The sequence below is a fragment of the Eschrichtius robustus genome, chromosome 13 (assembly GCF_028021215.1).
Source record: "Eschrichtius robustus isolate mEscRob2 chromosome 13, mEscRob2.pri, whole genome shotgun sequence".
Taxonomy (NCBI): Eukaryota; Metazoa; Chordata; class Mammalia; order Artiodactyla; family Eschrichtiidae; genus Eschrichtius; species Eschrichtius robustus.
This window is the reverse complement of record NC_090836.1, coordinates 88,505,168-88,516,420: the sequence shown is the minus strand read 5'-3', so window position 1 is coordinate 88,516,420 and position 11,253 is coordinate 88,505,168. Positions and strand designations below refer to the sequence as shown.

General features: G+C 43.6%; 1 pseudogene; it reads left to right on the top strand.

Moving 5' to 3' along the window:
- Positions 1-386: 386 nt before the first annotated feature.
- LOC137775387 (putative tetratricopeptide repeat protein 41) overlaps positions 387-11,253 on the top strand; it is a 78,098-nt pseudogene continuing 67,231 nt past the window's right edge.

Genomic DNA, 11,253 nt, shown 5'->3' with positions numbered 1-11,253 from the left:
AGTGGAACACTGGGAAGGTGGAATGGGGGGCTGAGGAAAAGAGGGAGAGCCTTGTATCCAGTGCCCACTCATCACCCGTGGTTCTCAGCTCTTCAGCAAAAGCTTTGGGGAAACAGAGGAGCCGTGGACTTCCTGTAATCCTAAAAAAGAATGTCTATTTTTCACTCCTAACTTAAACTAGATTGTGTCTCAACTCTGATCTGTCCATTGGTTGGCATCACTCACCTTCAAATATCTATAAGAAAGAAGGCATTTTGGGGAAAGATTTCAATCTGTTTATAGGGAACATAATTAGGGGGAAGCCATAGAAGCAGTGGAGGTCAGTGGCTGCACCAGGATGAAAATTGTTTTGTTTTAAGGGTGATGTCATCTCTGAGCAAAGTGAAATGAGCCAGGAGGCAAATGAGAATGTAGACAGGTCTGCCCAATTCCTTTTAAAGCCCCGGAAACCCATTCAGCCTTACATCTGCTCGACCCTGGATGATTTTCAGGAAGAGGAGACTATTTGGCAAACTACATCTTCCCTCAGCTGAGCGAATTCTGCAATTCCCCGGGCGCGTGTTTCAAAGCTGTGGACCTGACGTGGTCAGCGTTGAAGGCCCAGGCGCCCTTACCCTCCAATCTATTTAGACAACGTTTTTGTCTCCACTAGCAACATCTGAAGCTCTGTGTGGACTGCGTGAACAGCTGCTTTCCCTTTTTTATCTGCTTGCTGGGTCAGACATATGGGGACTTTCTCCCTGACTACTCACCTGTCATGTTCTCCAAGGCCACTGACTTGTCAAGTTTATCCATAGTGGAACAGAATCTCTATGTTGCTGCAAAAAACTGTCATCCTTGGGTCCTGGAGAATCCCAACCGCAGTCCGATGGAGTTAGAGATCGTCCAAGCAGCCTTTCTGAATGAGTCTCAATTTCAGTATTTTTACTTTAGGACGGGAACCATGCTGCTGAAGCCTGTGGACGAGGAAAAGGAGGAGATGCTGTCCGCAGGCTTTCTGATCAACGATGAGGAAAAATTAAAGGCTGGAAAGCTTAAGGCCAAGGTGATTAGCAAAGGGCTACCTGTCAGGTTGTACAGAGATCTCCATGAGTTGGGTGAGCCTGGTTCTCAAGGACTGGTTGGTTGTGGTAGAAAAACTACCCAGCCGCGTTAATGATGGAAAATACAGGTTAGTAGATATGGAGAGAGCTAAGTCTGTTGTCATAGGTCCATGTGTTTTGTATGTCTTCCTTGTGAAAGGAATTTTTAAATGGTTGAAAATATTCCTTAAACATTTAAAATTATTACCATATTCCTGTAACGTGCATTTCTTCATTTGAAGATTTTTGAAACAGAGAGCAAATGGTCATGGAAGAGGATTTAGGAAGTCAAGGAGCTCGGAGAAGACCTAAGATATCTGGCAGTTAACATGTAGATACAGAGCAGAGGTTCTCAACCAGGGCTGATTTTGCCCCCAGGGGACTTTTGGCTACATCTTTGGTGTCACATTTTTGTTGTCACAGTTGGGGGTGTACTACTGGCATCTAACAGGTGGAGGTCAGGGTCACTGCTAAACATCCTACAGTGCACAGGACTGCCCCTCATGATAAAGAATTTTCCAACCCAGAATGTCAATAATGCCAAGGTTGAGAAATCCTGATCTAAAGAGGAGAGAACTTTTATTAATTGTCAAGTGCTTTTTGCGTGTTATCACATTTAATCTTCAAGGTTTAGCCCTGCAAGGTAGGTGCTATAATTCCTGTTTTACCGATGAACAAATGAAAGCTGCAAGTGTAGCAGTTATAAGTGACTTACTTAATGTCACTTCACCAGTTGAGGGATCATTCTAGGATTTGAACCCAAGTCCTTTTGACTCCAAAATCCATGCTCGTTTGCCTTCACCCTTACTACTCAGAGAGTAAGTGATCCATGCACCAGTAGCCTCAGGCATCACCTAGGAACTTGCTAGAAATGCATTCTGGGTCTATTGAATTAGAATTTGCATTTTAATAAAGACGACCAGGTGAGTTGCGGGCACATTAAAGTTTGAGAAGCACTGCCTGGCATCCTGTTGCCTCTGAATGAAATGATTACATTTATTCTGAAAATAGTGTCTCACGGACATGTACAGATTAAAAAGGGAGGAACAACCTCAGAGCAGGGCAGAGATTCTTCACCTAGACAGACTTTGGGAGGGATCTGTGATGCCCTAAATTTATATGAGAAATAGAATGTTTATATGCAGATGTGTGTTTTGGGCGGTAGGAAGTTGGCCTGTGTCTTTGATCAGATTCTCAAAAGGTTTAATGACCCAAAAAAGATTGTGAATTACTGTTGTAAGGGCCCAATTAATGTGGGAGTGCAGAATGCAGGTGGTGCATCCTCAAATGCTTTCAGGGACCAGGCAGGCATAGTCCTTCTAATATGATAGGGGGCAGATGGATCTGTAGTCAACTGAATGGGAGGGCGTTGACCCACCTACAGTCATTCACATCCATTGTTGGGGGTGGGGCATGAAATCCCACCTGTGCTGGTCAAACAAAACTCTGCCTACAAGCCAAATTATTTTGGGGTCCTAGAAAAGAATATTGTATCAGTCGTTACTCTTTGGGTTGAAAGTGACTCGGACTGGCTCCAACAGAAAGGGAATTTTAGTTTATATAACTTTAAAGCCCAGGATTAGGTCTGTGTTCAGCTCAGGCTTCATCCACTGGCTCAAATGAGGTTACCAGGCCCTGGTTTCTCACTATTTCTCTGCATGGCTCTGCTGTCTTGATGTTGCCTCAACTACTTGGCTCCTCCATAATGGGGGGAAGATGGCTCTAGCAGTTCCAGGCTCAAGTCCAGCAGGAATGGCTCAAAGTCCTAGGATTAAGTCTTTCTGTCTCTGATTAGCCGTACTTGGCCTATATGTTTGTATTGGACTCAGTCACTGGTGCCAAGAGAATGTGATGCTCTGATTGGCTGAACTTGGGTCATATGCCACGTCTGGAGCTGGAGGGAGTCAGACCCACTACAATAACATGAAGTGAGAGTTGAGACAAGGTGGGACCCCAAATGATAATCTGGGGCTGTTACTGGAATTAGGGCAGGGTGAATAGAAGTTGGGCAACCCCAAAATATCCTGAATATTTACTACGAGCTTGGAGTTTTAGAATGTCCAACAACAGAAATGCTCTCAGATCCAAGATTTTTTAGTTCCTAGCTCTGTTACTTTGAGAAAATGACGTAAGATTGGCAAGCCTTGGTTTCTTCTATTTACTGAGTTAGCATTAACGACCTTGAACTCTCAAGGTAATGTGTATAATAATGTGTGTAAAGCACCTGAAAACAGTGCCTGACACATATTAGGCTAATGAGAATGAATCATAAAAAATGAGTCTTGGAAGAATATAGTATATGTTTGGCTAAGGCCTGAAGTATGGTTAATAGTGATATTCTTTGACTAGTCTCAATCTGAACTGCATTCATTAATATTTACTAACATGTTCAAGAATCAAGCCTTTCTGTGTATTTGGGTTAGAGACAGATTATTTCTCCATAGTATTCTCCTTAGTCTTTGATTTTGGTTGTTATTGAAATATTAGCTTGTTTTCGACTTTAGTTTTGAATGTGTAATATATGGACTACATGTCTGCAGTAGAAGGTACAGAATGGATGGATTATTACAAAATCTTCAGAAAAAAGGCTAAATTATTTTTCTTTTTGATCTTCGATACCCTTTAATCACCCAGATAGTTCCAAAATCTCACAGCTTAGGTAGGGGTAGCAGTAGGCCATGTGGGTAGCTGATAGTTATCATAAGGCAATACAGAGCTATCAGTTCATACTCTTGACCTTCAGAAGCACTCTGAGGTCCTTGGAGATGCCTGAGACTAGTGGGTGAGGTTCAAGGTGAGCTAAAGAGATCCATTCGACTGTGGGATCATTTCCAATTCTGTCTAAGATCTTGAAATTTGAAGCTGACCTTGGCCAAACTGTTGGTCCTCTAGGTTATTCTGGCCCTAACCTGAACCACAGGGCAGCCCAGTTAACTATGGGGGTATAAGATAGCTTGAGACCTTACCAGGTTAAACTACCTGATGTTCATTTTCCTGCCTCACTGCATGTAAAAAAAAAAAACCCCACCCAAACTCTGGGAGATGTAGGTGTCTCCAGAGACAGGAGGACATTGTGGCAGTCCAGAACACCTTGACTTTAATTAGGCAATGAGTTTAGAAACACAGTACCTTGAAACTAGAAGGAGTCTCAAGAGATCCAGTTGTCTGGCCCTGCCACTTATTTTACCTGGGAATTTAAGGGACTTGCCCAGTGGCAGAGTTGCAACTGTACCCATGGTTGTCATTGGGCATCCTATCTTAAAAATACACCCCACTCCCCCAACCATTGCCATGGATAGAAACATACACATATGCCATGAGATTGAATTAGGTAACTTCATATTTAGCTAACAGTCTAAAAATACAAGAAGATATATGTAGCAAATCCAATTTTTTTTTTTTTTTTTTTTGCCTTGGTCATTCTGAGGTCATGAAATAACTTGGAATCCTACGTAGGATTTCATGTACAAATAACATTAAGATTAAATTGCTTGCCTATAGCTTCCTTTCATTAGAATGTAGAATGGGCTGTGAAGTTTGGTGCGAACATAGAAAGAAGGTGGTATAAACACAGAAGGGGAGATACTTTCCTGGGTATTCATAATAACCATGTGTGATGGAAAATGCAAAACTATAAATCTAAGGTATTAAAACATATCTTTTTGTGTCTAAAGACTTTTCAAGCACAACTTTGAACGTTTTTATCACGAAGAGTTCACTGAAAAGTGCAAGGAAGTGTTTGTTATTTCCAAGGAGTCCAACAGAACCTTTGAAATCTTGGAAAGATTTGCCTTAAAGAATGTGGACTTTGATTTTAATAATGCCCCAGCAGGCTCCAGCTTATCTGTTCTCAGGTAAGATGTCAAGAAACCCCAAGCAAAGCAGCCTGACTTTAGTGAATATGATCCCCCAAATTTGGAATTTCTTCCCTCACTTCCAAGTCCATCCATGCCTGCAAGAGAGGCTCCCTAAAAGTCACCCCCAGGTTAGAATCTCCTTATCACATATCACTCTGCAACTGCCAAGTTACTTCCCTTCAGTCTCCTTAAGAAGATTATAAATGCTGGAGGGCAGAGAGCTTGCCTTCTTTTTTAATCCCATAGATCAAAGTTGGTCTCTCATTCCTGTCAGTGATGGAATGATTTTAAGGAGAAGAAACTGGATTAGGAAATACGAATAATGCATCTGTACAGTATTGTATAATTTACAGAGAGCTTCCACATACATCATCAGCTCATTATTAATTACATTAAGATATTCAGCCAGTACTTGTTAATTGCCGACTATGGGCCATAGCATTATTTGCGTTTGTGAGAATCGAGTTATCTTACCCAAAGTTTGCACTCCTTCACTGTTTTATCCAGTGTCCTCTGATTAAAACCCCCATATCTTTTCCCACTCCGGGTGCTGACATGCTCTGTTCGCCAGCCACAGGCATGAAGAGACGGGGGCGTGAGGAAAGAATTGGGTTTGTCTGTGGTGTCCTTTCCAGTCTCAGCCCTAGAAATAGGGAGGTTCTTGGGATCATTTTGTTTTCTTCCATCCTCATCCTCCAGTTCTTATTCCAGATCTCATTTATTCTGTGAGAGTTTGGGGATTTGAAATAAACCCACAGTGGCTAGGGTGGCTCAAGGTTGTGCGCTACCATGTCTGCCCCGGTCTCAGCAGCCACTATGATGTGCAGAGCTACCAACATCTTGTGGTTCTGGGAACCCATGCCAAGAGGAAGAGAATTTAATTGGTTAAAACAACATGGTGCTCAGTCAAGGTTTTTGAAACTACGAGAGTATGAAATATATGTCATCTGTTAAAAATCTTAGGTTTGAATAGGCAAGTCCATAGAGGCAGAAAGTAGGTTAGTGGCTATCAGGGGATGAGAGTAGAGGGGAACCGGGACATGACCCCTATTGGGTCTGGAGTTTCTTTCTGGGGTCCTGAAAATGGTCTGGAATTAGATAGTGGTGATATTTACTACATACTAAGTATACTAAAACCGACTGTATACTTTAAAATGGTGGATTTTTTTGGTATGTGAATTATATCTCACTTAGGTTATCATTTTAAGTATTTCAGAGTGGATGAGACATTTAATAAATTTTATTGCAATTACACAACTCCAGTTGTGCCCAATCAAAACACAACAATTAAATAAGTCCTTTGAGATGAGCTATATGGAAACAGGGCTTTGCCATTTGGAAACAACGCTTTGTATTGTAAGTTCCTGAATAGTGCGTGCAGCTAAGAGAAAAGGGTGTTCTTTTGGAGTTTCAAAGCATTTTCTTAATAACCAACCATCTAGAGCAATAGCGTTCTCTTTTTTTTCTCTTTTGAAGGGAGCCACAGTTTGCTTTGCAATGTTTTCATTTTCTATTTGTTCTTGAGAAGAAATCATTAAGACCCTAGCTTATTTATGGGGGTATATTATATTTGTATTTTTCCTTCATTGGTTTTTACCTGCTAAGTGCCCAGACATGTTCTAGACACAGGGGATACAGCAGTGAACAAAAGACAAACATCCTTGCCTCCATGGAGCTTGTATTGTGGAGACATGCAACAGACATGATACATATGGAAAATATGTAGTAGGCTAGATGCCTGTAAGTGCTATGGAGCAAAATGAAACCCTGAAAGGGAATAGGCCATCTGGTAGGGGAGAAGGTGGCATTTGGGTAACTGCTAGAAGCAGGTGAGGGAGCAGGCTTTGCCAATATGAGTTGGAAGAGTATTCCAGACAGAGGGAACAGCAAACACAGAGGTCCTGAGGCTGGAGGAACGGCAGGGAGGCCAGACAGCTGGAAGGAAGTCAGAGCTGTAGGGAGGGTGATGGGGTGAGGTTGGAGATGTAAGGGATGAGAGGAGGGTCTTGTCTGTTCTCATGCATCATTGTGAGGACTTAGACTTTTACTTCTTTTGAGCAGGGCAATGACCTATATGACATTTGATAAGTTCACTCTGGTGGCTTGGCTGAGGAGAGACTGAAAGAGGGCAAAGGTGAAAGTGGGGCATCAAATCCAATCCAATCTTGCCATTCAAATGTGATGGTGAAATGACTAAAGCAATAAGGCATTGATTCCTAACTCATAGTCATAGAGATGGAATTCTTATGGAGTAACTACTATTTAATGATCCTGCCATAGGTTTTCTATTTCAATAGGTTTTCAGACTGATCCTCTTGCTTTGCTGAACCTGAGTGTCAGGTTTATTTATTTTATTTCATTCACTCAGTCAACAATTTATGATCAGGTACTGTGCCAGTCACTAACTATCCAGTAGTGAGTTAGGTAAGCCTGGTAAGTGCCCACTTGGAACTTAAATCAATGAAAAATCACTAGACACATATTTATTAAATTACGTGAGGAACAGAGCTGGAGTCTTTATGCAGTGATACTCATGGGCCTGGGACTCCTCTGCATTTCCAGAAGCTTTTCACTGAAAAAATTTTAAGCAACAGGACAAGTTGTATTGTGCTCACGCCAGTTCAGAGAAATCATATTTATTCATTACTACAAGCCAAAACACCCCCATAGAGCAGTGGGCTGTTTCTCAGTGAGTAACTAACAATTACGGTCATTTTGAATTCCTAATGTCATGGTCATCAGGATTATGGGAATCCTTGGCATGTGAGTGTTTCAATTTTTTATTCTCACCTGGTTGGGTAGTCTCCTGCCCTGGGCCTTTGGGCAGGTTGGGCCCTTGATGTAACCCCAGGTTCACATTGGACAGCCCTAGAGTCTGTGGGAGGTGGAAGAGCCTTCTGAGGTTACCATCTTTCCACCCTCCTAATTTTACATAGGACAGGGCTGAAGCCCAGAGGATGAATGGCTTATTTGGAGTCGACTGAGGTCACAGTTGAGAGACTAAAATTTCCTATCTCTTAGAGACAAACGTATGCAGGAATATTTTCCCTTCCTCCCTTCCTCATTCCCTCCCTCCCTCCCTCCCTCCTTCTCTCCCTCCCTCTCTCTCTTTTTTTGTAATTATTCTTGACTACATTTTCTGTCTTTATTTTTCAGAATAAATCCTCTTCCAACTTACAAGTCTATTTTGCTCTTGTCTGGAGAACATGGTCGTGGGAAGTCCAGTCTGATTGCCAACTGGGTGAACTATTTCAGAAAGAAACACCCGGATGTGTTGCTGATCCCTCATTTTGTGGGCAGCACCTGTGAAAGCAGTGACATCATGTTGGTATATTACTTCATCACAGAATTACAGTACAAAAGCTATGGTAATGGAATCAAACTTTGAAATTCATTCAGAAAAATTTTAAATTATTCTGTCTTCTGCCCATGTGGCTGTTTTTCTCTTGTTCCAGTCTAAATCCTGTATAGTCTTGCCTACATATCTACCCACCTCTTCCACTCACAGAATTAAATTTCTTCCCTCCCTCCCTTCCTTCCTTCCTTCCTTCCCCAGATATTAATTGAGTACCTTATGTGCCAGTGGGGATACAACAGTGAACAAAACGGACAGAAGTCCTTACCCTCATGGAGTTTTCCTGTTATTGGAGAGGGGAGGAAGACAAAGAGTTAACTAAATAGAAAATACAGAATGTTTGATGATGGTACGTTCTACGAAGAACAATCAGAGAAAGAAAGCAGGCAGTGTGTGTGTATAAGAACTGTTAGGATTTTAATTATTTATTTATTTATTTATGGCTGTGTTGGGTCTTCGTTTCTGTGCGAGGGCTTTCTCTAGTTGCGGCAAGCGGGGGCCACTCTTCATCGCGGTGTGCGGGCCTCCCACTGTTGCGGCCTCTCTTGTTGCGGAGCACAGGCTCCAGACGCGCAGGCTCAGTAGTTGTGGCTCACGGGCCTAGTTGCTCAGCGGCATGTGGGATCTTCCCAGACCAGGGCTCGAACCCATGTCCCCTAGCATTGGCAGGCAGACTCTCAACCACTGCGCCACCAGGGAAGCCCTGTTAGGATTTTAAAAGTGTCGTCTGGGAAAGCCTCACTGAGAAAAGGGCATTTGAATAAATACCTGAAAGAGGACTTAAATAAACTAGATGGATGGTGAGGGCTGTTCACTGAAGTGGGACAATGTTGATGGGGCAGCAGGTTTCGAGGGCAATCAAGAGTTCTGCTTTGGACATGAGATACTGAAGGTACAAGGTATATACGCGGAGAGAGAACAATCATGCGGGATCTACCTCTGTTCTAGGAGCAGCTGGGGAGCCTGACCACTTCTATTAGCTGTGTGATCTTGGGCAAGTTATTTTAACATCTCTGGCTCAATTTTCCCATTTGTAAAATGTGGATAATAAGAAAAAGAACGTGTTTTATAGGTAGTTGAGGGGATGAACTGTGATACGGTATGAGAAACAAAAGACACTTAGCACAGTGCTTAGCATATAGAAAGCACCAATGAATATTAGATATTGGGGCTTCCCTGGTGGTGCAGTGATTGGGAATCTGCCTGCCAGTGCAGGGGACGTGGGTTCGGGCCCTGGTCTGGGAGGATCCCACATGCCGCGGAGCGGCTGGGCCCGTGAGCCACAACTACTGAGCCTGCGTGTCTGGAGCCTGTGCTCCGCAACAAGAGAGGCCGCGATAGTGAGAGGCCCACGCACCGCGATGAGGAGTGGCCCCCGCTTGCCGCAACTGGAGAGAGCCCTCACACAGAAACGAAGACCCAACACAGCCATAAATAAAATAAATAAATAAAATTTTAAAAAAAGAAAATGCTCCCTATTTCACTTACAAAATTAATTTAAAAATAATATTAAATATTATTATTATTATTAGGTGACTGCTGTGTATTTACATGTTTGTATGTGTCTGACTCTGCCTGCTTTGGAGAATTCATCCCTTCTCACCCAGGGCTTGTACCCATGTGCGCCTCTGGGTGCTGAGTGAGCGTGTGAGGCCCCTGGTGAGTTTTGATGGACGTATATCATTTCTGTACGAAGGGACAGATATTTGAGCTTCCTTCTGTGTGTGTGTGGAGGGGCATTGTCTGTGAGTAAATAAAGTGAACACGTGGGCGTGAGTTCTCAGTGGTTGCATTTCTCAGGGTGTGTCAAGTGGGTAAAATCAAAATCAGTAGCAGCAGGTATGCCTGGTTCTAAAAGAAAGCTACTAACCCCGCTCAGGCACATCCCAAAGGCGTTCAGTCTGGCCAAGCTGATGATATCAGCTCAACTGCACACGCCCAATTATGATTTTATTTCCGAAGTGAATTGTTATTTTAATGAGTGTCTTTTTAGGCGCTGAAAGCTCCTAATCAAAACAGCTGCTATCTTCCAAACAAACAGACCTTTAAGCTGATAAAGCTAAATAAAATCAGGAACAGCCTGTGAGAACTTGACAGTGAGGCAACACCTTCCCTTGTTAACCGGAAAGGCTGTAGTTCTGAACTTCAATTCTGGCTCCGCTACTTACTAGCTGTGTGATCTTGGGCAGTTTACTTCAGCAATCTGTGCCTCAGTTTCTCATCTCTAAAATGGGGATGGGATTAATAGTACCTACATAAAGCTGTGTGAGGATTAACAGATAATACACGTAAAGAACTTAAGCGGGTCCCTGGCACATAGTTGCCATTATTATTGTTATTATTATTACTCCTCAGTGAGCCGGGGAAAGAGGCAGGGAGTCGGGGACTGCTGAGAGAAACAGGAAGCTCCTTTTCATTATCTAGACTAAGGAGAGCAAGGACGGAAAGGAAGAGAGTTTGCAGCTTTTGCTACACGGCAGCCCAGGAGGAAGCCGGGGCAAGCAGGGCCGGCTGGCTCCAGCATCATTTAACATCACTGCCTCGGCTACGAAGCTGGCTTTCACCTGGGGGAGGTAGACGTGGGCAGGGGAGGAGGAGCGGCTGCTGAGAGCACAGCTGGGCCTGGGAGGTCATGAGCAGATTCAGCTTCTTTGCAGAGAGCATTTTCCCGTGCCTGCCTCAGCTGTCCACAGCTGCAGCTCCTGCGTGGGCTGTGAGCCTGGGCCCCTCCCTAGTGGGGATGCTAAAACGCCCTTGGGTGAAGCTGTCATTTCTGCTCCCCGTCCACACCCTTGCTGACCAGGATAAAGGGATCTGGCAGAGGAGAGCTGCCCGCCCACCCGTAGCCAGCTCTCCCAACCCAAGTGCCCTTGCCTGCCCTGCAGCTGACATCCCCGCTGTGACAGGCTTCACAGAAGGTCAAAGTAGAGCCACCGCTTTTCCTACTTACATGTTTCCT